This window comes from Chiloscyllium plagiosum, unplaced genomic scaffold, assembly GCF_037043375.1.
Source record: "Chiloscyllium plagiosum isolate Xiang-an unplaced genomic scaffold, Cpla_swu_hap1 HiC_scaffold_31, whole genome shotgun sequence".
NCBI lineage: Eukaryota > Metazoa > Chordata > Chondrichthyes > Orectolobiformes > Hemiscylliidae > Chiloscyllium > Chiloscyllium plagiosum.
This window is the reverse complement of record NW_028270169.1, coordinates 9,259,943-9,285,023: the sequence shown is the minus strand read 5'-3', so window position 1 is coordinate 9,285,023 and position 25,081 is coordinate 9,259,943. Positions and strand designations below refer to the sequence as shown.

At 40.5% G+C, this 25,081-nt stretch overlaps 1 long non-coding RNA gene across 3 annotated transcripts in view; it reads right to left on the bottom strand.

Annotated features, from left to right (window-relative positions):
* The window catches only part of LOC122563903 (uncharacterized), a 222,279-nt gene that overhangs the window by 189,109 nt on the left and 8,089 nt on the right, over positions 1-25,081 (bottom strand). The window contains exons 1-2 of one of the 3 annotated variants that reach the window (XR_015752318.1): positions 4,229-4,680; positions 3,893-3,927 (exon numbers count right to left, since the gene is read on the bottom strand). This is a non-coding gene — a long non-coding RNA (uncharacterized LOC122563903). Of the gene's footprint in view, positions 1-3,892; positions 3,928-4,228; positions 4,681-25,081 lie in introns of those variants that run through there. The other 2 variants (XR_015752317.1, XR_006315770.2) reach the window with 2 other exon arrangements.

Sequence of the window (25,081 nt, the reverse complement as noted above, 5' to 3'; positions counted from 1 at the left end):
TTCAGAGGTAGGGATACTACCACTGCACAACACGAGCACTCCCCTCCCGCCCCCAAATCCCCCAGGACCTTTTAGATCTTCAGAATTATGCTCTTCCAACTGAGCTATTTCAACTTTTTTTTTAAACTATTAACCATCACTGGTAATCACATTATGCAGCCAATTAGGAATTTACATGCAAAACCCATTATGAACAATACAAGACACCAAAAGTGAGACTGGAATTGGTAGGGTGAGTGGGAAAGTGCAAAATGAAAGTGGGGTTGGTTTGGGAAATAAAGCACTGTATCATCAGTATCTAAAGGCATTGAGAGCATTGCTGGATAACTGGGCATGAAAAGATGATACTTTAATCAACCTATTCAGTCTTGATATGATACACATCTGGCTCAGGTAGGATTTGAACTGGCTCAGGGGTAAGGAATGGCTGCAGTGCCATAAGGACATTCTTCTGTGATATAGATATTTTCTAATTAACCTGTTCAGAAATGTGGTGGTACTCCTCTGGAGCAGATGGGAGTTGAACTAGGGCCTCCTGGCTTGGAGGTATAGACACTACCACTGCACCACAAGCATATCCTTATTTCTTTTTTCCCTTTTTCATGTTTTTATACCCAGGAATGCTATTAAGCACAATTGAGAAATTTTCCATCCAATAACATTATTTTTAATTTTCTTTTGCTTTTGATTATCACTAGGAAGAGACTATCCTTATTTTTAATTTGGCAGTCAATGAGATTTATTAAGTGAATCTTCTGTTTTAGATGGATTGAATAGGAACCCTGACCTATGCCTTGCTAATCCCAAAATGCACAGATACTTTCCCCAAGAGACCAGATGCAGCTTTTTCACAATGAAAAAATACATGAATTCCTGTTGATATGACAGGTGCTAACGGTTAAGAGGTTCTGAATATCAGGGAAGAATCCTAATAATTTCCAATATCAATTATCATCTTATGGGAGCTAACAACAATTGAACGTTTGAATACTGTATTTGAATTGTGCAAGATTCTGATCTCTGAGCAACATGATAATCATCAGTTCCAAGTACACAGAAATTTACAGTGGACCACATCAGCAGTGGAACAAGTTTAGGCTAAAAACTAAATTCCTGGTCCTGCAGGAAATGATAACTTGTCAAGTTCATGCAAATTCATTTTCTGCAAATTTAGATGTAACATGTTCATCAAGTTTAAAACAGGCAAGCATTCCTTATTTTGAAATGGTGGTTACTGGAAAAAACAGCTGAGTTTGCTTCTCAGCTTAGCCTGGTCACTGAAATTGAACAGATTCCTGTTTTGACCTAATGTTCACAAATGTTCCTTTTTAACTGGAGATCACAACAAGAACTCAAATTTCTCCCTCTAAACTCCCCCAACCTCTCCTTACCCAACTTCCTTATTAACAGATTCCAAGCCCAAATGTAGTAGTCAAACTCTCTCAGACTCTGCGTTAAATGTTAGAACTTTGGTCCATAGGATCAGGGCCCATACTGTCCAGTCTATTTAACAATTGATTTATCAGTAAGCATCTGTAACATCAGGGGTAACACACATTTTACGGTTCAGGGGTGAGTGCCAAATCCCTTAATTACACCGACAAACCTCACTCCCCATCCAAGTAATGTGAAGAAAAGGCAGGAATTTGGATCTAAAAGATAGAGCAGATCTGATTGGCTACCTTTTGAACTATTCCAATAACTGCAACAATCACTAAATTCCTTAATTAATAATTATACTCAGTAGCATTGGGACAATGGATTTCAGTTACAAATGAGGAAATTCATTTGACTCACCTGAGTTCTCACTGTGGAAACTTTCTACAGTAACAACAGCTGCTTGTTTCTTAAATCCTGTATCACTTTTATACCAATATCACCATTATCACTTTTACAGGATCTTGGTTGGGGGAAGCTATTTAGCTGCTAATGAAGAACTTATATTTCATGTGTTGTAATTTCATTATATTATATAGCACTTGGTAGCCAAAACATACTTGTGTAGTCACTGCTGTAACACTTTATAATTGACAGGAAGTAAGCACTGATAATCAAGCCCCACTTTTCCACCAATTGCACCATTAATGGAAATGTTTGATTCAATTACCAAAATGATCAATTGCTTCTGTCTTGTACTGTTATCCAGAATAAAAGAAATGTTCATCAGGCTTCTTTAATGAACTCTAGTAATGGCTTATTATGTACGACACTTATTCTTTAAACAGATGGCATGGCAGGTGGGACTAGATTGGGTTGGGATATCTGGTCGGCAAGGACGGGTTGGACCGAAGGGTCTGTTTCCATGCTGTACATCTCTATGACTATGACTGTATAACTAATTAACACAGACTATTATCTGGAATTAAAACTGTGTTTCTTTAATCCTACACACAGAATCTCACAAAACAAAAAGACATGTCTCAACAGAGCTGCTGTGAAACTTTTTTAAAGGGGTAAAAATAAATTCTGTGGCCTAAGGACTTGGAAATGAAATGTAATGTCTTCTTGTATCCACTGAATTTTCTGTTGACAAAGCCAAATTACTGACAATAATTGATTGATGGTAGATGTTGAGTTTTCATTGTGGTTAACTTGTATTTAAATCTTTGCAGATTGGACACAGTCCACCTCTCATTTTTAAACCAGAAACATTATTCGGAAACTCCATCAGATTCCTAAGAACTTCTACCATGGAAAGGATTTCAATAGAGTCTCGCAGTAGCTGGGCTGTCTTTTTTTGTGACACTGACTTCTGCGTCTGTAAAACAGAATCCCAAGACAGAAAAGGTTGTTAAGTGACCATTAGCATAAGACTATACATCTGTCGGACAGGACCCAATGAGCTAATGTCTCATTCAAAATTCAGCACTTACAATTGTACTGCATTCACATTAGTGTTTTAAGAATGTCAATTTCTTTGGTATTCTGAATCTATAGTCCCTCCATATCATTACCCAACAAATGTTTACCTCAATTTCAATGTGGCAATTTTCAGTTGCCTTGTCACCCCATCTCTCTCTCAGAGGCTTCCTCCTTCCACCATGGTCTGTGGTATAGTGTTGCTTTATTATTGTTCCCATGAAGTACGTTAGGATATTTTATTACATTAGTTATTATATAACTATTGGTGTTGTTGAAAAAGATTTTCACTGCCCTTTCTACAAAGAAGATCCTTCGCTTACTGCATCCAAACCTACAACCACTTCCATCTATGGCATAGGCAGCAAATACATGGGAACACCAATACCTGCATGTTCCTCTCCAAGCCACTCCATCCTGACTTGAAAATATATCACTGTTCCTTCACAGTTGTTGGGTCAAAATCCTGGAATTTTCTCCATAAGGACATTGTGGGTCAATCAATAGCGGGTGAACTTCAGTGGTTCAAGAAGGCAGCTCAGCACAACCTTTTCAAGGCAACTAGGGACCATCACAAAATGTTGGCCAGACAGTGCTGTCTAAGTCCCATGAGAGAATAAGTACAAATACAGATCACATACATTCAGATCAGGCGGGGTTTGCTGGACAACAACCAGAAACAAGAACCTAGGCTGTCCTGTAGCACCTCACCTGCTGACCTGGCTATGTTCAACTAAATTAACACAGACCTGGGAAAACTTCTGATACAATGAGTCATTGAATGCAATTACTGAATCAATAAGTTTCTTGTCTTGGATATCACAGAGGAGAAACAGACATTGTGTTTCTCCATCGGAAGATCTTTCCAACAGTTGCTAAGTGATTTGTATATACCATGTTAAATCAATATGGATTCTTGGTTAGACCATTCTGTTCCAGTCTGATCTCAATTATTACAACAATTACATAAGAGACAATCATAAATGTGTTTTAAAAATTACAAGAACTGTGCCAGAAATAAGGTCATACTTACTTTAAAAAAAGCACTATAGGCTGGACTTCTTTTCTCTGGAACAAAAAAAAGACAAAACTAAGGGATCTTTTATAAAACAAACTATTTGTTAGGACAGATGTTTTAAAAAAGTTTCTATTTGTGAGGAATCCAAAACTAGGGACCATAAATGTAAAATAGTTATCGATAAGTTAAATAAGGAATTCTACAGAAAACTATTCATGAAGAGTTGTGATAGTGTGGCACTTGCTGCCACAGGGAACAGTTGGGGTATAGGTGCTTTTAAAGGGTGGCTGGATTAGTACATTTGAGATAAAGGAATAGAGGGGTTCGAAGAGGCTTGTGGAACATACACACCTGCTTAACCATGAACATCCTGTTACTATGCCATATAAATGGTTGCTTTTTGAGACAGATTTTTCAATTTGTGGCAGAGAGGCTATTTCAGCTTGCCTCTCCCTCCAAAAACAAGACAACTGCACCACCACCTGACAAAGATAAAAACTGCAGCATACTTAAACACTCTTGAGCAAGGTTCAATTATCTTCACTTATAATATATATATTATATACAGAGTTATCAACTGATGGTACCAGATTTGATCTTTGATCTGTATTGACTGATCACAGAGAGGTTATAGGAATGCAATATTTATATGAAAAAAATAATGAGTTGTTGGTTCTGTGGGTGGTACAGTGGGTCTGTGGTTAGCATTACTGCTTCACACCTTCATATTGTGTTGGGTGACACAATCACCTTTTTAAATGGGACAGACTTTGAACAGATCTAGCACTCAAGACTGGGCATCCACGAGGTGCAGTGGACCATCAACAGCAGCAGAATTGTATTCCAGCACAATTTACAACCTCATAGTCCAGCATATCCCCTACTTGACTATCACTCACTAATTCGGGAAATCAACCCTAGTTCAATTGAGAGTGCAGGATGACATGCCAGAGTAGCACCATGCATTCTGTAAAATGAAATGTCAATCTGATGAAGCTACCAAACAGGACTACTTACATGCCAAATAGTATAAGCAGCAAGTGATAGATTGAAGTATGCCCACAACTAATGGATGAGATCTAAGCTCTGTCGTGTGCCATATCCAATCATGAATGGCAGTGGACAATTAAACAACTCACTGGAGGAGGAGGCTACACAAATATCCTCATCCTCAATGATGGAAGGTCCATCACATCAATGCAAAAGATAAGGTTGAAGGATTTGCAATAATATTCAGCCAGAAGTGCAAGGTAGATAATCCATCTTGCACTCCTCCAGTGGCCTCTTATCATTACAGATAGCAGTGTTGAGCCAATTTGATTCACTTTGTGATATCAGGAAACAGTTGGAGACGCTGGATACTGCATAGGCAATGGGCTCTGAAAACATTCCAGTGAAGACTTGTGCTCCAGAACTTGCTGCTCCTGTAGCCAAGTTTTTAAGAATACAGTTACAATGCTGACAACTACCCAACCATGTACAAAATTGCCCAGCAAAGTTTTGTACATAGAAAGCAGGACAAATCCAACACTGCCAATTACCGACCCATCAGTTGACTCGTGATCATCAGTCCCTCCTCCCTACCTTTTATCTTAGCCTGCTGGCACACCCTCCTCATTCCTGACGAAGGGCTTATGCCTGAAACATTGATTCTCCTTCTTGGATGCTGCCTGACCTGCTGCGCTTTTCTAGCAACACATTTTTCAGCTCTGATCTCCAGTATCTGCAGAGCTCACTTTCTCCTCACAACATAAATGCAATGGTTACAAGAGCAGGCCAAAGTCTCGGAATACTGTGGCAAGTAACTCACCTCCTGGTTCCATAAAGCATCTCCATCATCTACAAGGCAAAAGTCAGGAGTGTGATTGAAAACTCCCCATTTGCCTGGATGGGTGCAGCTCCAATAACACTCAACCTTGAGACAATCCAGGACAAAGCAGTCCACTTGATTGGCATCCTCCAGCACTAATGCGCAATAGCAACAGTATGTACTATCTACAAAATATACTGCAGAAATTCACCAAACATCCCTAGAATAGCACCTTTCAAACCCATTAACCACTCCTATCTAGAAGGAGAAGGGTAGCAGATACATGGGAACACCACCAACTGCAAGTTTCCCTCCAAGCCACACTCCATGCGGACTTAGGTATATATCACCATTTATTCATTGTTGCTGGGTCAAAATCACGCAATTCCCTCTCTAATGGCATTGTGGTTCAACCTACAGCAGGGGGACTGCAGCGCTTCATGAATGTAGCTCACCATCACCTTCTCAACGGCAACTATAGACAAGTTATAAATGCTTGCCAGGCAGCGATGCCGATATTCAAAAAAATGAATTTTAAAAAGATGCAGAAAGCAGCTAAATTGCAATAGGGAATAACTTTATCTGTCTTTTCAACAAAAGAATAATATTCTGTAAATTGTGATGAACCAAATTATTAGTGTAGATGAGTTTAGGAATATTACTGGTAAATAATTGGTACAGGAGAAATTAATGGGGCTTAGAGTCAACTTGATAGTTAAAATTCTATGATTTTAAAGAGGTAATCACAAAGATAGTAGATGCGTTTACTTTGTTTGTCCAGAACTCCCTGCATTCTCTTCATGGATTCTCATCCAGTCCTACCACAAATTTCACCGTAGTCGATGTCATTCATGCCCCTATAAGATCCAAAACCATGGGAACAGGGCAAGTGATTAGGCTGAGTCAACACAGATTTGTGAAAGAGAAACGATGCTTGACAAATATGTTGAGATCTTTGAGGTTGCAATCAGTAGAGTAGATAACCATGAACAATTGGATCTAATAGAAAATTAGTCAAAAAGTTGTTAAAGGCACACACTTCCTTACAGAAAATTAGGGCTAGTGGGTTTGGGTAATATATTAGCATAGATTGAAGATTGATTGAAAGATAGGAAACAGAATAGGAATAAACAAACCATTTTCAAGTTGGTAAAATGTAATAAATAGGAATATCTCAAGGATTAGTGTTCAGGCAACAACAATTTAAATATACCAATGACCAATGTATCCAAGTTTGTTGGTGATACAAAGTTAAGTGAGAATGTAAGCTATGAGGAGATTGCAAAGAGACTACAAAGGGATTAATACAGGTTATGAATGGAAAAAAAAGCATGACACATGGAATATAATGTCAAAAAATATAACGTTATTCACATTGGAAGGATAGTGGAAGGACTTTTTTTTAAAATGAGAAACTAGAATATAATCCAGTAATGAGGAAGAAATATAGATCCAAATTGGCATAATAGTGAGACTAAGAGGAAACTGGAGGTAGTAATGTTTCCACTCACCTGTTGTATGTATCCTTCTAGGTGGTGAAACAGATGTCTATTAACTGGAAGCATTTGTACAGTGAGATTTATCGCAGCCCCTCTAACCTTGTTTCAGCATGGGATGGCCAACCTAACTTTTTTTTTATTAATCAGTCATTGGATATGTATGTCTCTGGCTCACCCAGCATTTATTGCCCATCCCACGTTGCCCTTGAAAAGGTGATGATTAGCTGTCTTCTTGAGCGACTTATGACTTGTGACTATTTCCTTAAATAGGCCCACTATGCCATTATGGAGATAATTCTAGGATTTTGACCAAGTGACTATCTTAAAGAACAGCAACATTTTTCTACTTCAGGATTGTGAGTAGCTTGTAGGGGAAGTTGTATATGGTGATGTTAATTTTACAAGGGCTAGCAAATTTCACTGGTACGCAATGAATAGATGACAGTATTAGCACCTCATCTCCACCAATAAATTTAAAGATTTGCCAAATTAATCTAATGTCTTTCATTCTGTGTTAAGCAATCTTTGAACATCTTTTGACCAATTTGGAGGTTTTTTCTCAGAAACTTGACACATATAATCAGAGGTGTAGTTTCTGAGCTTTAGTTTATAAATACTTCTTTAATGAATTTAGGACAGCTCTCACTTTATACCTGTATGTCAGTTCAAAAGGATTAAATCCAGTGGACTAAATAGGGACTTCTTTAATCGCGAACTAATAAGGAAATTCTTTTTCTCCCAATCATTAGGACGTTCCTGACAATAAGTTCTCATCATGGTCTTTAAAGTTTTGATGGTATCTTTCTAATGCTCCTTGAGCATGCAAATGCATTGAAGACATAATTCACATATTAATAATTACTTCTTTGAATATGTAACAAACTTACAACCTTGACCTGATTGTATTTCCTTGAGTAACAAACTTTTTTTTAAAAAAAGAATTAGTTTTCCCACTACAATTTTTCTATAATTTTTCCCAGTACTGCTCTAGGAAATCTTATTGAGATATCCTTAATTGTTAATGGATACTGATTCCTACTCCTAGAATTAGGCAGGGGTTCTACACATGGAAACTGAAAAAAGTAGCAGCAGTAGGCCATTCAACCTTTTTAAGCTGCTCCAACTTGTATGGTCATGGCTGATCCTCTATCTCAATGCTGTATTCCCACTTTCTCCCCATATCCCTTGATGCCTTTAAAATCTAAAAATGTACCCATCTTTTTCTTGAATTATTTTTAGAAAGAAGTAAGGTTTAATAAAAAGGCATTAAAACAGGAATAAGATAACACCTTACAAGCTGGTACTATAAGGCACATTTTACCAGACCATGAACCTTGAACACCCTAAGGATCCATGCCAGCAGAAATGACTATAGAGGAACTTTAATAATGCTAAGATCAATATCAATCTTGAGAGCAAACTTGAGTGTATAAACAAATTCCTGCAAACAGGATAAGAGAAAGACATAGAATGAAAGATTTCTGTTTATTATATAAGAATGAAATGTAAGCAATGTATCTGTATAAAGGTTAATGATTTTACTGTACATACATATCAGACAGACATGGGAGACAGATATTGTACTGAGATCAGATAGATGTGGAACAGAGCCAAACAGATCTAGGCAGAGAATTTAGACAGAATTCTGTTTAGACAGTCTAAGACTGAGATTGTTTGAATAAACATAAAGTTAAACTTCATACTCGAGTCCTCCTGTGGTTTGTGTAAAGGGAATAACCACAACAAATGAGCAGTGACTTGGTCTCCAAAGTTTTTTATGGGAGAGAATACAGCTTCACTACTGTTTGAGTAAAGAAATGTTTCCTCATCCCAGTCCTAAATGGCCTACCTTGTATGCTGCGTCTGTGACCCCTGGTTATTGACTCACCAAGCAGGGAAAATATCCTCACTGCATCAGATCTGCCCAGCCCTGTTAGAATTTTATGTTTCAATCAGATCTCCTCTCATCCTTCCAGGCTCCAGTGACCCAAACTCATTTCAAAAGTATAGTCCTGCCATTTCTAGTATCAGCTGAATGATACTACAAAAACAGAAATTGCTAGAAAAACTCAGCAGGTCTAACAGCATCTGTGAAGAAAAATTAGAGTAAACATTTTGGAGAGTGATTCTTCCTCAGAACTGATGGTAGCTAGGAAAATGTCGGTTTATATGCAGAAGATAAGGTGGAAGGAGGGGCTAAGGAGTAAATGATAGGTGGGAATAGTGCCCAAAGTGAGAGAAGAACAGTTAGACAGACAAAGGCGTGTATAACGATCTGGCTAGGAGGGTGAATAGCTATTAATAGGGACTGTCAGTGGCTAATAATATGTTGTGTGTAATTGCAGACTACATGATAACAAGGCATGGTGTATGGGGATTGGGATAAGGGACATGGGAGAGCTCAAGCCCTAAAGTTGTTGAACTTGATATTGAGTTCGGGGGGGGCTGCAGGGTCCCCAAGTGGAAAATGAGGCGCTGTTCTTTCAGCTTGCACTGAGCTTTGCTGAAGCATTGCAGCAAGCCTGAGACTGAGATGTTGGTCAGGGAATAGGGTGGTATGTTAAAGTGGCAGGCAACTGGAAGCTTAGGGTTTTTTTTGTGGACATAACATAGGTGTTCTGCAAAGCTGTCACCCAGTCTATTCTTTGCTTTCCCAATGTAAAGGAAACCACATTGTGAGCAGCAAATGCAGCAGACGAAATTGAGTGAAGTGCAGATTAAGCACTGCTTCATTTGGAAGGTGTGTTTGGGCTCTTGAATACTGAGGAGGGCGGAAGTAAATGGATAGGTGTTACACCTGCGTGGTTGCAGGTGCAGGGCTGTTGGAAGTGAAGGAAGAATGGACAAGGTTGTCCAGAGGGAACACACTGTTCCCTGCAGAAGGCTGACAAGGCAGGGGAGGGGAATGTGTGTCTGATAGTGGTATCTCGCTGGAGATGGCGGAAGTGGTGGCAAAGATCCTCTGGATATGTGTGCTGGTGGGATGGTAGATAAGGAAAAGGGGGATCCTATTCCTGTTGTGGGAGGGAAGACAGGTGTGAGGGCCAAAGCATAGAAGATGGGTCAGACCTGGCGGAGGGCCCTGTTAACAACAGTGCCGGGGAATCGTCAGTTCAGGAAGAAGATGGACATTTTGGAATCTCCTGTGTCAAAGCTGGCATCACCAGAACAGATGCAACAGAGGTGGAGGAACTGTGAGAATGGAATAATCTTTATAGGAAACAGGGTGTGAGGAGGTATAGTCAAGATAACTGTGGGAGTTGGTGGGTTTATAGTGGATATTGGGTGCTATCCTATTTCCAGAAATGGAAACAGATGTCTAGGAAGGGAAGGGAGGAGTCTCACTGCGCTCCCTTTATAGCAAGAATATCCTTTATTTGGTAGGGCACCAAACCCACACACAATATTCCAGGCATGGTTTCACCAAGGCTCTGTACAGTTGCAGTAAGACATCCCTATTTCTGAACTCAAATCCCCATTTGCCTTTCTGATTCTTGCTGCATCTGCCTGTCTACTTTCATTGACTTTTTTACAAGGACACCCAGATACCTTTGTACATTATACTTCTCAATTTATCACCATTTAAATAATACTCTTCCTTTCTGTTTTACTCACCAAAGTGTATAACTTCACATTTAGCCATATAGTATTGCATCTATCAAGTGTTTGCCCACTCACAAATTTATGAAGACTTTGCTAAATGGTTCTCAAAAGCTTGGGAATAGAATTAAGGGCGCATGCTTAATTGATAGTTCAGGTTTCTCCACTATTTTACATGTATGACATGTCTGACAAAATTTAACCACATCGTTATGCAATCTTGACCAATAAAAGTATTTTAGCTTTTGAGACTGCATTTTGCTCATACTGAAGTGAGCTACCATTGGAATTTTGTGAGCCACCTAACACATTTTATTACAATACTCAGAAGAAGCTACCACTGATTGGCTCATCGCCTGCTATTCAGAAAGTTCTCAATTTCCTCACTAACATTACCAGTGTATTCTTTAAACAATAACACTCAGGTATTAGTTCTGACTCATTTTCTGAGAAGACGGTTTAATACAGCTCTTTCAACTCAGGATCAATTTGTTGCATTTCTGTTAAATAAGTTAATGTTATGATCCCAACTGATATTACTACGAGACGAATCAGATCCCAGAATGAAATCTGTCTGGACAGATCATACTGTGTGTTTTATTCTTATTTAATGTGATGGTCTTTCACAGAAAGACTAGCATGTCAGGCTGCAGATATGGTTTAAAAAATAAAATAATTTATAAGTTAATATAAAAAAGCAAAGCTATCAACATACTGTATATCACAGTTTAAACAATTTCAAACACCTGGTAAAACAAAATCCCACCTACTCCTCAACACCATCATTTTACAGATAATCAAAATCCAGATAAACTTTCCTTCTCTTTAAAATCTGTAGGTCAACTTAAGGTAGTCCTTTCTCTTTGACTCATGCATTTGAGATATTAGACTTGAATAACTTTAAATAATCAATTTAGATTTCTAACTATAGAGGTTTTCAAAACCTTAAAACCTTACACTGAAGCAAAATATTCCCTTAACTGTTCTAAACTCCTTTTTCCTGGTGAAACTATTCTTGCATCTGAACCTATTCAGATTTTTTTTTAATGGAATTAAAACTTTTTTAACTTCCTTTAAATAAAAGGTCAATCTGGCTTCTGCTAAGCAAATAACATCATGAATCCCTACAGTGCAGTAAGAGGCTATTCAGCCCACCGGGTCTGCACGAACCCTCTGAAGACCATCCCACCCAGACGCAGTACGTCACCCTATTCCTAGAATCCCACATTTATCCTGGCTAATCCACCTAGCCTGCATATCCCTGAATACTATGGGGCAGTTTAACATGACCAATCCACATTGCCTACACATCTTTGGACTGTAGTAGGAAACAGGAGCACCCAGAGAAACCCATATAGATACAGGGAGAACGTGCAAACTCTACACAGACAGTAATCTATCTGGCATCAAATTCAGGTTTCTGCTGCTGTGAGGCAGTAGTGCTAACCACTGAGCCACCATGCTACTCTTGGCTTAATATTGTTCCCTCATGAGTTACTATAAACAACATAAACAAACTTCCCTTAACATTCCATGATGCATGTATTGATTTAAAGTCATGGTCTGGGAGGATTGACCGGATTATTTTTTAAAATCCCTTCACACATATAGGCAGCACCTTGTACCACTAGTTTAGAATCCAAACTCTTAAAAAGAAAATCACATATATAAATCACATACCTTTAAACTATGAACTAAACAGGTTAGTCTAATTTGCTATATCTTCATCCTTTTTAGCTATGTTTTCATATCTAGCATTAGATAACTAAATTCCATTTCATCTCCCTTTTGTATAGACTCGTCCTAATTTTGTCAACTTTTATCAGCCTGAGATCTAGTTGCAAAACTGTCACAAAACAATCCAGGGTGTTCCACATATGGCATTTCAGGCTTTTTTTAAACTTATACTGGTTGCTCAAACACCCTTTGTGAAGCCAATATTTCTGACTCAACCAGGTCATTCCTGAGATAAAATCAATTCCTTCTATAGGTATATCTTCTATGACTCCAAGTATAACTACAACACCTACACTTATTAGGTCACTCTTTAATCCAATTCTATATCAAGGGACTAGTTTGTAACCTCCAATAAATATTGAATCCTTCATTAGCCCCTCTGGAAGTGGAATTGTATCTTTAGCAACCTCCAACAACTGACTTGCTCCAGTGTCTCTCAATATCTTTACTTATTTGCCTCTTGTTTAGGAAAATAAGGAAATTTTACTAATGTTGAGTTTCACTGGAGCACGGCAGCAGACCCAATGCTCAGACCCAGCACGCAAGCTGGAAGGAGCAGCATTTCATTTTCCACTTGGGAATCCTGCAACCTTCAGGATTCAAAATCAAGTTCAATATTTTTAGGGCCTAAGCACCGTCTTCCATGTTCTTCCCCAAGTCCACACACCAGGCCCAGTCATCAGATGGGTTGCTACCACAATTAAACCATTGTCAGCTACTAATAGCCAATGAATGTCCCAGGTTGAGCTTTACCCACTCCTTTGTCCAATTGTTGTTTTCTCTCTCGGAGTTCTATTTCCACATATCGTTTACTTCAACACCCACGCCCCCTCCACCCCAACTTCAGCATACATACCAATCTTTACTCAGCTGCAATCAGTTCAGAAGAAGGGTTACTGGACCCAAAATGTAAATTTTGTTTTCTCTCCACAGATGCTCCAAACCTGTTGAGTTTATCCAAGAAATCTCAGTGGTTTGATTTTTTATGGCAATATTCAGGAATTTTGTTTTTGATTTCTGAGCCATCTTTGTTTTTCTAGTATATTTTGAGGGAACCTACTCCACTTGTTTCACTGCTATGGTTTTACCATCCTCTTCTTTCCTCCTACACTCTTGTCTGCAGTGTTGTTAGGCTTTCTACTACTATAATAGCTCTTCAATTTAATTTCAGTTATGAGCTTTATTATGTCAATGGAAGCATATTATTTTCTTTACCTATTAAGTTTTAAACTTTTTCCTTTATTATTTTGATACCCTTTCGTTTGTTCCTTAAAAACTAGTATTTTTTCATCCCTGGATTTACTATTGCTCCAAATTGTCAATCGGTCTCACAGTGGGAATACCTTCTAAACAATTGCACACTTTCCAGTCAATAAAACATTCGATTGAGCCCTTGAAGCTCTTGCTGAAATGCTCCAGCACTTTAATGACTTTGAGGGGATTGCTACAAATCATTAAAAATGGCAATAACACAACCATCAAACCTGCATCATGCTTTCAGTCCAAGTGCCTTAATGATGAAGTAGAACAATGGCAGAGAATGAAAGCAAAGGAAATGAATCAATGGGTCCAAGGAACAGGCAAAAAATGGAGTTGAGAATAGTTAGATCAACTATGAATTCATTAAATGGTGGAGCAGACTAAATTGTCCAAATGGCTGACTTCTGTTCCCCCATATTTTATGGAATCCTGTTCTCCAGAAACCACTACCTCATGGGATATCCTGCTTCATATATTCAAAGACCTGTGGTTGAGAATTGGCCACATTAGAGCACATGGAAGAAACCTGCAACTAATTAGACACCATCCTCAAATCAATGGCCAGCAATAATAGCAGGATTCTTAGAAAATCAGAATGTGATCAGGTAGACCCAACTTGGTTTTCCCTTTCACAAATTATGATTCTCAAATCTATTCGAATTATTTGAGGAAGTAACAGGCAAGATGGATAAAGGGGAACATTGAGAATTGATACATAAATAATTGAAGCCTCAACATTGATCCTAGTCACTGCATACAATGTCTCTTGATTAAATTTTAAAAATATAAACCATTAGTACTAAGTTAGTCTGAGCACTGTATTTTTTAAAGCAAAACAATGGGGCTATTTCTGGGTCTGCAGATTGTGAAGGAGCAAAGATGGCCTTTAGTAGAGTGATATACTCTTCCTGTTGGATGTGCAAGTTTAGGGAGAGTTTCCATGTTACTGATGATTATGTCTCCAGGAAGTATCTTTGGTTGTGAATTCTATCAGTTTGCATGGATCGGTTGGAGTGGCAGTTAGAGGCAATGAGGAATTTACAAGAGATAGGGGGTGTGATGGATGGCAGTTATAGGAAGGGAGAAAAGTCGCAGGTACAGTCAGGTAGATGGGTTAACTCCAGGATAGGTAGGAGGGGTAGGCAGATACTGTGGAGTCTTATGAGGCTATCCCATTTCAAACAAGTATGCTGTTTTGGGAAACGTAGGCGATGATGGACTCTTAGGGGAATATAGCACGAACAACCAAGTTTTTGGTATTGAGACTGGCATAATGTAATGAGGGGTACTTTGGGTCCCAAGCAATCAATTTGATAGGAGACTCTCTAGTCAGAGGCACAGACATATGTTTCTGTGGCCAGGAGTGAAAAATCAGAATGGCGTGTTGCCTTCCAAGTACCAGGATCAAGGATGTCTCAGAGGGTGCAGAATGTTCTCAAAGGGGAGAGGGACTAGCAGGCGGTCATTGTACACATTGGAACTAATCACATAGGAAGGGAACAGGTTGGGGTCCGGAAGGGAGAACATAGGAAGTTAAAAATTTAAAAAAGGAAGTCCTCGGTGATAGTAATTACTACTGGTGCTACGAGCTAGTGAGGGTAGGAATAGAAGTATGAAGCAGACGAATGTGTGGCTGAGGAGCTGGTGCAGGGGAAAAGAATTCACATTTTTGGATCATTGGAATTTCTTCTAGGGTAGAAGTGACTTGTACAAGAAGGACCAATGGCACCTGAATTTGAAGGGGACTAATATATACTATCAGGGAGACTTGCTAGAGCTGCTAAGGAGGATTTAAACTAGTAAGGTTGCTTGGTTTGGGGAGTGGGGGGTGGGGGCAGGGGTGGACCCAAGAAAATACTGAGGAGAGAGATCAAGCTGAGACTGGTATAGTTGGGAAAGGGAGCGAATCAAACAGTCAGGGCAGGCAAGAACAAAGCAGAGAACAAGGTAGGATTGATAAATTAAACTGCATTTACTGTACTTCAATACAGGAGGCCTAACAGGGAAGGCAGATGAACTCAGGGCATGGTTAGGAACATGGGAATGGGATATCATTGCAATTGCAGAAACGTGGCTCAGGGATGGACAGGACTGGCAGGTTAATATTCCAACATACAAATGCTATAGGAAGGATAGAAAGGGGGGTAAGAAAGGAAGGGGAGTAGCATTCTTGGTAAGGGATAGCGTTACAACTGTACTTAGGGAGGATATTCCTGGGAATATATCCAGGGAAGTTATTTGGGTGGAACTAAGAAATAAGAAACGGATGAAGACCTTATTGGGACTGTATTATAGACCCCCTAATAGTCAGCGGGAAATTGAGAAACAAATTTTTCAGAAAATCTCACTTATCTGTAAGAATAATCGGGTGGTTGTGGTACGGGATTTTAACTTTCCAAACATGGACTGGGACTGCCATAATGTTAAGGATTTAGATGGAGAGGAATTTGTTAAGTATGTGGAAGAACATTTTCTGATTCAGTATGTGGATGTACCTACGACAGAAGGTGCAAAACCTGACATACTCTTGGGAAATAAGGCAGGGCATGTGACTGAGGTGTCAGTGGGGGAGCACTTTGGGACCAGCAACCATAATTCTATTAGTTTTAAAATAGTGATGGAAAAGGATAGACCAGATCTAAAAGTTGAAGTTCTAAATTGGAGAAAGGCTAATTTTGATGGTATTAGGCAAGAACTTTCAAAGTTTGATTGAGGGCAGATGTTCACAGATAAAGGGATGGCTGGAAAAGGGAAGCCTTCAGAAGTGAGATAACGAGAGTCCAGAGGCAGTATATTCCTGTGAGGATGAAAGGAAAGGCTGGTAGGTGTAGGGACTGCTGAATGACTAGAGTAGTTGAGGATTTGGTTAAGAAAAAGGAGGAAGTATATCTCAGGTATAGACAGGAGAGATCGAGTGAATCCTAAGAAGAATAAAAAGGCAGTAGGAGTACACTGTGAAATTAGGAGGTCAAAAAGGGGACACAAGATAGCTTTGGCAAATATAATTAAGGAGAATAAAAAGGGTTTTTCTAAATACATTAAGGATGAAAGGATAACCAGGGAGAGAATAGGGCTCATCAAAGATCAGCAAGGCAGCTTATGTGGGGAGCCGCAGGAGATGGGGGAGATACTAAATGAGTATTTTGCATCAGTGTTTACTGTGGAGAAGGACATGGAGGATATAGAATGTGGAGCTTGAAAAATATCCATATTACAGAGGTGGTGGTGCTGGATGTCTTGAAATGCATAAAAGTGAATAAATCCCCAGGACCTGATCAGGTGTATTTTGGAACTCTGTGGGAAGCTAGAGAAGTGATTGTTTGGCCCAATGCTATGATATTTGTATCATTGATTGTCACAGGTGAGGTGCCAGAAGACTGGAAGTTGGCTAATAAGGTGCCACTATTTAAGAAAGGTGGTAAGGAAAAGCCAGGGAACTTCAGACCCATGAATCTGACATTGGTGGTGGGAAAGTTGTTGGAGGGAATCTTGAGGGACAGGATTTACATGTATTTGGAAAGGCAAGGACTGATTAGAGATAGTTAGCATGGCTTTGTGCATGGGAAATCATGTCTCACGAACTTGATTAAGTTTTTTGAAGAAATAACAAAGAGGATTGATGAGGACAGAGTGGTAGACGTGATCTATATGGATTTCAGTAAAGTGTTCAACAAAGTTCCTCATGGGATACTGATAAGCAAGGTTGACAGGAGGAAGTAGCCATTTGGATACAGAACTGGCTTGGAGTTGGAAGACAGAGGGTGGTGGTTGAAGGTTGCTTTTCAGACGTGAGGCCTGTGACCAGTGGTATGCCACAAAGATCGGTGCTGCGTCCACTACTTTTTGTCATTTATAGAAATAATTTGGATGTGAACATAGGAGGTATAGTTAGTAAGTTTGCAGATGACACCAAAATTGGAGATGTAGTGGACAGCAAAGAAGGTTGCCTCAGAATACAACAGGATCTTGATCAGATGGGCCAACGGGCTGACGAGTGGCAGATGGGGTTTAATTTAGATAAATGCGAGGTGCTGCATTTTGGAAAAGCAAATCAGAGCAGGACTTATACATTAATGGTCAGGTCCTGGGGAGTGTTGCTAAACAAAGAGACCTTGGAGTGCAGGTTCATTGTTCTTGAAAGCAGAGTCGAAGGTAGATAGGATAGTGAAGAAGAAGTTTGGTTTGTTTTCCTTTATTGGTCAGAGTATTGAGTATAGGAGTTGAGAGGTTATGTTGCAGCTGTACAGGATATTGGTTAGGCCACTTTTGGAATACTGTAGTCAGTTTTGGTCTCCTTCCTATTGGAAGGATGTTGTGAAACTTGAAACGATTCAGAAAAGATTTACAAGGATGTTGCCAGGGTTTACAAAATTAAAAATCACAACATCACATTATAGTCCAACAGGTTTAATTGGAAGTACACTAGCTTTCGGAGCGCCGCTCCTTCATCAGGTGGTTGTGGAGGACACAATTGTAAAGCACAGAATTTATAGCAAAATTCTGTGTGTGAGTGTCTGTATGTATGTCTGTGTATGTGTGTGTCCATGTGTATGTATGTATAGGAGTGCCTGTGTGTGTGTGTGTGTGTGTGTAGTGTACAATGGTGGTCACCTGTAGTGTGACATGAATCTAAGGTCCCGGTTGTGGCTCTCCCTTTGCGTATGGAACTTAGCTATCAGCCTCTGCTGAATTTGTACTTGCAGAGTTACATTGTACTTTGCTCAAAAACTGCATGAATTCATGTAAAACTCTATTATCTCACTTTTTAGATTAGAACCAATCTAAACATCATGGCACAGACAGAGAACACAGGGGGCTAACACCTTCAACATATTGTCTAGCTAACACCAATTGTTACAGTTAACCTGAGAATGCAACTTTTAAAAAAAAAGTTTTGTGATTTACACATGAAAGAAGTGAAACTATCATGGTATTCAAACAGATGAAAGACTCAACAGACAATCAAGGTATTTTTCAATGTATAATTTCAGTTACATCACACTGTAAACTTTTGCTATAAATTCTGTGCCTTACAATTGTGTCCTCCACAACCACTGGTGCTCCGAAAACTAGTGTGCTTCCAGTTAAACCTGTTGGACTATAACATGGTGTTATGTGATTTTTAACTTTGTATACCCCAGTCCAACACCAGCATGTCCAAATCGTTGCCAAGGTTGGATGATTTGAGCTATAGGGAGAGGCTGAATAGGCTGGAGCTATTTTCCATGTAGTGTAGGAGACTGAGGGGTGACCTTATAGAGATTTATAAAATCATGAGGGGCATGGTTAGGATAAGTAGACAAGATCTTTTCCCTGGGGTGGGGGAGTCCAAAACTAGAGGGCATAGGTTTAGGGTGAGAGGGGAAAGCTATGAAAGGGAGCTAAGCGGCAACGTTTTCACACAGAGGGTAGTGCATGTATGGGATGAGCTAACAGAGGAAGTGGTGGAGGCTAGTACAATTACAGCATTTAAAAGGCAGCTGGATAGTATATGCATAGAAAGGCTTTAGAGGGATATGGGCCAAATGCTGGCAAATGGGACTAGATTAGGTTAGGATATCTGGTCAGCATGGAGAAGTTGGGCTGAAGGGTCTGTTTTTGTGCTGTACCTATATTACTCTATGACACCACTCAACCACAATGATTAATTTATCTCCACCTTGTTTTCTTTTAGCCTAACAATCCTCTATCCTTGCCAATGTGTTACCCTTTACACCATAAGCTCTTATGGTGTGTAGCAACCTTGGAAATGTCACCTTGAAAAAATGCCTTCTGGAAATCTACTATATAGTGATTGGAATAATGAGCAGTTGGCTCTCATTGACGATGAGATCCTTGATTGGAGTTGATAACCTGGGCCAATCAGGGAGCTCTGCCTGACAGACATAAACAGGAGATTACGTTAAGGCCCGGGTGTCCTTGGAGAAGGAGCATGCGGTGTCCACCAACACCCTGGAGTTGTTCAGGGAGAGGTGGGCGCCGCAGGGAGTGGAGTGCATCATTTCTCACTCCAACTCTATTTTGATTTAGTCCCTACCCTCCCCTTCACTGTTTTGATCACACAGCACTGCCCTTTGATGTGAAGGGCAGTGTTCGTCACTGGTCACCTGGGTGTTTTCCTATCTTCCTGGTGGTGGAAGTTGAATAAAGATTGGTGCACTTTGTGTCTTTCACTGTGTCTCCCACCTGCACACACACAATATGGGTGCTGGGGATAAAATAAGCACTACCGCACTTAGGTGGTAGTGTGGGGGTTAAAAGAAAAAAAAAAATCATCAAGAAATTCGCGGTGTCGACCAACACCCTGGAGTTGTTCAGGGAGAGGTGGGTGCCGCAGGGAGTGGAGTGCATCATTTCTCCCTCCAATACTATTAAAAGAAAAAAAAATAAACAGGAGATTACGTTAAGGCCCGGGTGTCCTTGGAGAAGGAGCACGCGGTGTCCACCAACACCCTGGAGGAGTTCAGGGAGAGGTGGGCGCCGCAGGGAGTGGAGTGCATCATTTCTCCCTCCAATTCTATATAAAAAAAAATAAACAGGGACCCCCCATTTGCCACCGGGTGGTGGGGATCCCGAGTGGAGGGCTCTCTACGCAGATCCCCTTTCTCTCGGGGATCTGGAGTGGAGGGTGCTGCACGCAGCAGTCCCCTGCAACCGCAGATTGCGGTGGTTCACGGACTCACAGCCCAACTGCTTGTTCTGTGGCGCTTGGAGTCCGTAGACCATGTATATATTGGGTGTAAAAAAAAAGAAAAATAAAAAAAAATAAACAGGAGATTACGTTAAGGCCCGGGTGTCCTTGGAGAAGGAGCATGCGGTGTCCACCAACACCCTGGAGTTGTTCAGGGAGAGGTGGGCGCCGCAGGGAGTGGAGTGCATCATTTCTCACTCCAACTCTATTTTGATTTAGTCCCTACCCTCCCCTTCACTATTTTGATCACACAGCACTGCCCTTTGATGTGAAGGGCAGTGTTTGTCACTGGCCACCCGGGTGTTTTCCTATTTCCTGGTGGTGGAATTTGAATAAAGATTCATGCACTTTGTGTCTTTCACTGTGTCTCACACCTGCACACACACACCATGGGTGCTGGGGAAAAAAATAAGCACTACCGCACTTAGGTGGTAGTGTGGGGGTTAAATTAGAATTTTTTTTTTAAAAAAACAAAAAATAAAAAAAATAAACAGGAGATTACGTTAAGGCCCGGGTGTCCTTGGAGAAGGAGCACGCGGTGTCGACCAACACCCTGGAGTTGTTCAGGGAGAGGTGGGCGCCGCGGGGAGTGGAGTGCATTATTTCTCCCTCCAACTCTATTTTGATTTAGTCCCTACCCTCCCCTTCACTGTTTTGATCACACAGCATTGCCCTTCGATGTGAAGGGCACTGCTTGTCACTGGCCACTCGGGTGTTTTCCTATCTTCTTGGTGGTGGAAATTGAATAGAGATTCGTGTACTTTGTGTCTTACACGTATACACACACACACCATGGGTGCTGGGGATAAAATAAGCACTACCCCACTTAGGTGGTAGTGTGGGGGTTAAAAAAAAGAAAGAAAAAAAAATAAACAGGAGATTACGTTAGGGCCTGGGTGTCCTTGGAGAAGGAGCACGCGGTGTCCATCAACACCCTGGAGGAGTTCAGGGAGAGGTGGGCGCCGCCGGGAGTGGAGTGCATTTTTCCCCCTCCAACTCTATTTTGATTTAGTCCCTACCCTCCCCTTCACTGTTTTGATCACACAGCACTGCCCTTTGATGTGAAGGGCACTGCTTGTCACTGGCCACTCGGGTGTTTTCCTATGTTCCTGGTGGTGGAAATTGAATAAAGATTCGTGCACCTTGTGTCTCTCACTGTGTCTCACACCTACACACACACACACACACCATGGGTGCTGGGGAAAAATAAGCACTACCGCAGTTAGGCGGTAGTGTGGGGGTGAATAAAAAAAATTTTTTAAAAATAAACAGGAGAAAAAAAAATAAACAGGGGTTCGCGCAGGAGCAGAGTGGCGCAGCGGGAGCGTGCTGGGCCCATAACCCAGAGGTCGCTGGTTCGAAACCATCCTCTGCTATTGTTCAATGTCACCTTGAGCTGCTTTCCTTTGAGCATGGCCCTTTTAAAAAAAAATAAACAGGAGATACCTGGGGTGGACTGAGAACTGGAAGGTGGGGAGGGGCGGGCTGCCTTAGAGTGGTCGGAAGGTGGGAGGGGCGGGGGCTTGCTGGGTCTGTATTGTCTGCACTTTTGTATGTAACAGTATTGTCTAATGTACAAATGTCATTGTTGATGTTTCTTTATATTTTTATATGTGAAACTGGGATTTGAGGTTTGTCCTCATGTCCCTGTGAACTGTTTGAATGGTAGGGTTTGGAGCCTGGCTTTGCTGCTCCTCTCCCTTGTAAAATTGCTGTCTCTTGTATGCAGCTGTAAATGTAACTGTTTGTTGTAAACTGTTTATGTAATTTGTTTAATAAAATTAAAAAAAGGAGATAACCTGAGCCGCCTCCGGAATTTTAATTTTGTTCCCTTTCAGGGGGTAAAAAGGCGGGCCCTGGGCAGTGGGGATCCCCAGTGGAGGGCTCTCTACGCGGGAGTCCTCCCCCTTTCTCTTGGGGATCTGGGGTGGAGGGTGCTGCACGCAGCGGTCCCCTGCAGCCGCAGATTGCGGTGGTTCACGGACTCCCAGCCCAACTGCTTGTTCTGTGGCGCTGTGGGGGCTGTGGACCACTTGTATATTGGGTGTGGGCGTTTGCACTCCCTTTTTGATTTTCTTAAAAACCTCCTCCTCTGCTTTTGGTTGCACTTCAGTCCCACGCTTCTGATCTTCGAGCACCCGGTACAGAGGAGGGAGGGCAGGTCTGAAGACCTCCTCGTGGGTCTGCTCCTGGGCCTGGCCAAACTGGCCATAAACAGGTCCAGGCAGCGGGCCATGGAGGGGGTCGTTAGGGCTGACTGCCTGCCCCTCTTCCGTGGTTACGTTCGAGCCCGGGTGTCCTTGGAGAAGGAGCACGCGGTGTCGACCAACACCCTGGAGTTGTTCAGGGAGAGGTGGGCGCCGCAGGGAGTGGAGTGCATTATTTCCCCCTCCAACTCTATTTTGATTTAGTCCCTGCCCTCTCCTTCATTGTTGGATCACACAGCATTGCCCTTTGATGTGAAGGGCACTGCTTGTCACTGGCCACCCGGGTGTTTTCCTATCTTCCTGGTGGTGGAAATTGAACAAAGATTCGTGCACCTTGTGTCTCTCACTGTGTCTCACACCTGCACACACACACACACCATGGATGTTGGGGAAAAATAAGCACTACCGCAGAATTAAAAAAAAGCCATGTCAGACATTCTGTTCACTCTTAAAGAAAAGGTGAATGTCAGAGATACTGCTATAGTCAAAAAAAGAATGAACAGGAGTGTCAGAGGTTCTGTTCAAAAGAGAGAAAAAAGTAAACAGGAGATTCAGAGAGTCTCTCATTATAGGGACTGGCTCTGACCGGGCTAGTCAGAATCCATTTACTGTGCATATGTAAATAAAAGGTGACTCGGTGAATAGATACTTGTCTCCTTGGAATTATTTCATACTCGTTCTCATTTATCTACTTTGCTTGTTACTTCTTCAAAGAACTAATAAATTAGTCAAACATGATTTCCCTTTCACAAAACTACTTGAACCAATCTTCTTGCATTATGATTTTGTAAGCAAATCCTCCTTGGGCAGCATTTCCCTCTAATCAGCTTGAGATTTCCTGCTTTCTGTAGCCTTTCCATGATTAAAGAAGTCACATTCTCTATTTTCCAATTTGATTAAACCTTTCCACAATGTAGGGAATTTGGGAAAATTATATTCCAAGCTATATTCCAAAAGATAACTGTATTTAAACAGAATTCAAGTTCACACTTTTATGTGTGAGATTTATTTCAGTTAATCACACTCCATTAAATTCACACCGGATTACAAGTTCCTCATTTGCATACCACCATTTCAAAATCAATTTGCTCTTCATTAATATATCCATCACCTGTTCCCTCATTTCATTATACCTCAGATATTCATTTAAGCATTTTAGATGATATCAACTACTATGTCGGCAGCAACTTATTTTGCCATCCTAGGATGAAACTCATCGAGGTCAGGTGACTTGTCAGATTTTAGTTCTAATAATTTTCTCAGTATCCTTTCTCTGATGCTTGAATTTGTTTTGCATTCCTTGTTTTCTTTCATATTCTAATTCAAAATTCTTTCTGGAATCTTATTTAAATCCGATAGAGACAAGCCAGTGCAAAACATCTGTTAAATTCATCTGCTTACTTTTCATTATTAATTGTCTTTAATTTTCCTTTATTAAATATTTATGGAACTTTTACTTTTTAAATTTTTTTCTACCTAACTTTTACTGGTACACTATTTTCATTTGTCTTATTAATCTTTTAATCACTTTTTGCTATCCTTTACATCATTTTCAAAATTCTTACCTGCCACGCATCTTTGCACAATTATATGCTTGTGTTTTCAATTTAGTGGAATCTTCAATTTCCTTAGTTAACTATGGATTGTGCATTCTCTCCTTAGATTCTTTCTAAGTGTTCTTTTCTCAGTGTTCTGAAATATCTCCTTACATGTCTTGTCATTGCATCTCTACCAATCTATTCCTTAACTTAGCTTCCCCAGTTCATTTTAACCAGCTTGGTCTTTACGTCCTTATAATTGCCCTTAATCAAGTTTAGTGTTCAATCCACTCTTCAATCCTTTAAAGAGAATGTTACATTAAGTCATATTATAGTTTGCACATTCACCCCATGTCTGCGTGGGTTTCCTCCCACAGTCCAAAGATGTGCAAGTTAGGTGAATTGGCCATGCTAAATTGCCCATAGTGTTAGGTGCATTAGTCAGAGGGAAATGGGACTGTGTGGGTTACTCTTCGGAGGGTCGGTGTGGACTTGTTGGGCCGAAGGGTCTGTTTCCACACTGTAGGGAATCTCTAAATAATCAGTCCTACACAGGGATGCTTTCACTATAATGTCATCAAGTATTGTATCATACAAGGCATCGCAATCTTACAGACTCAGCGGGATTGAAAAATTGGTTTATTACTGTTTAACAGTTTATGTATCTTAATATTTTTTCTGCTAACATCATGACAATAGATGAGCTGGTTATTTACTTAGGTGATGTTTGTAGGAGCTTTTCTACACAACAGTGTCCATGATTTAAAAATTACTTTGTAAAGTGTTTTGTCAGATCTGCTTTCGTGTACCTGTATTGTATGCGTAATGTTAAATAGTATTACTCTACCACCTAGTGTCAAAC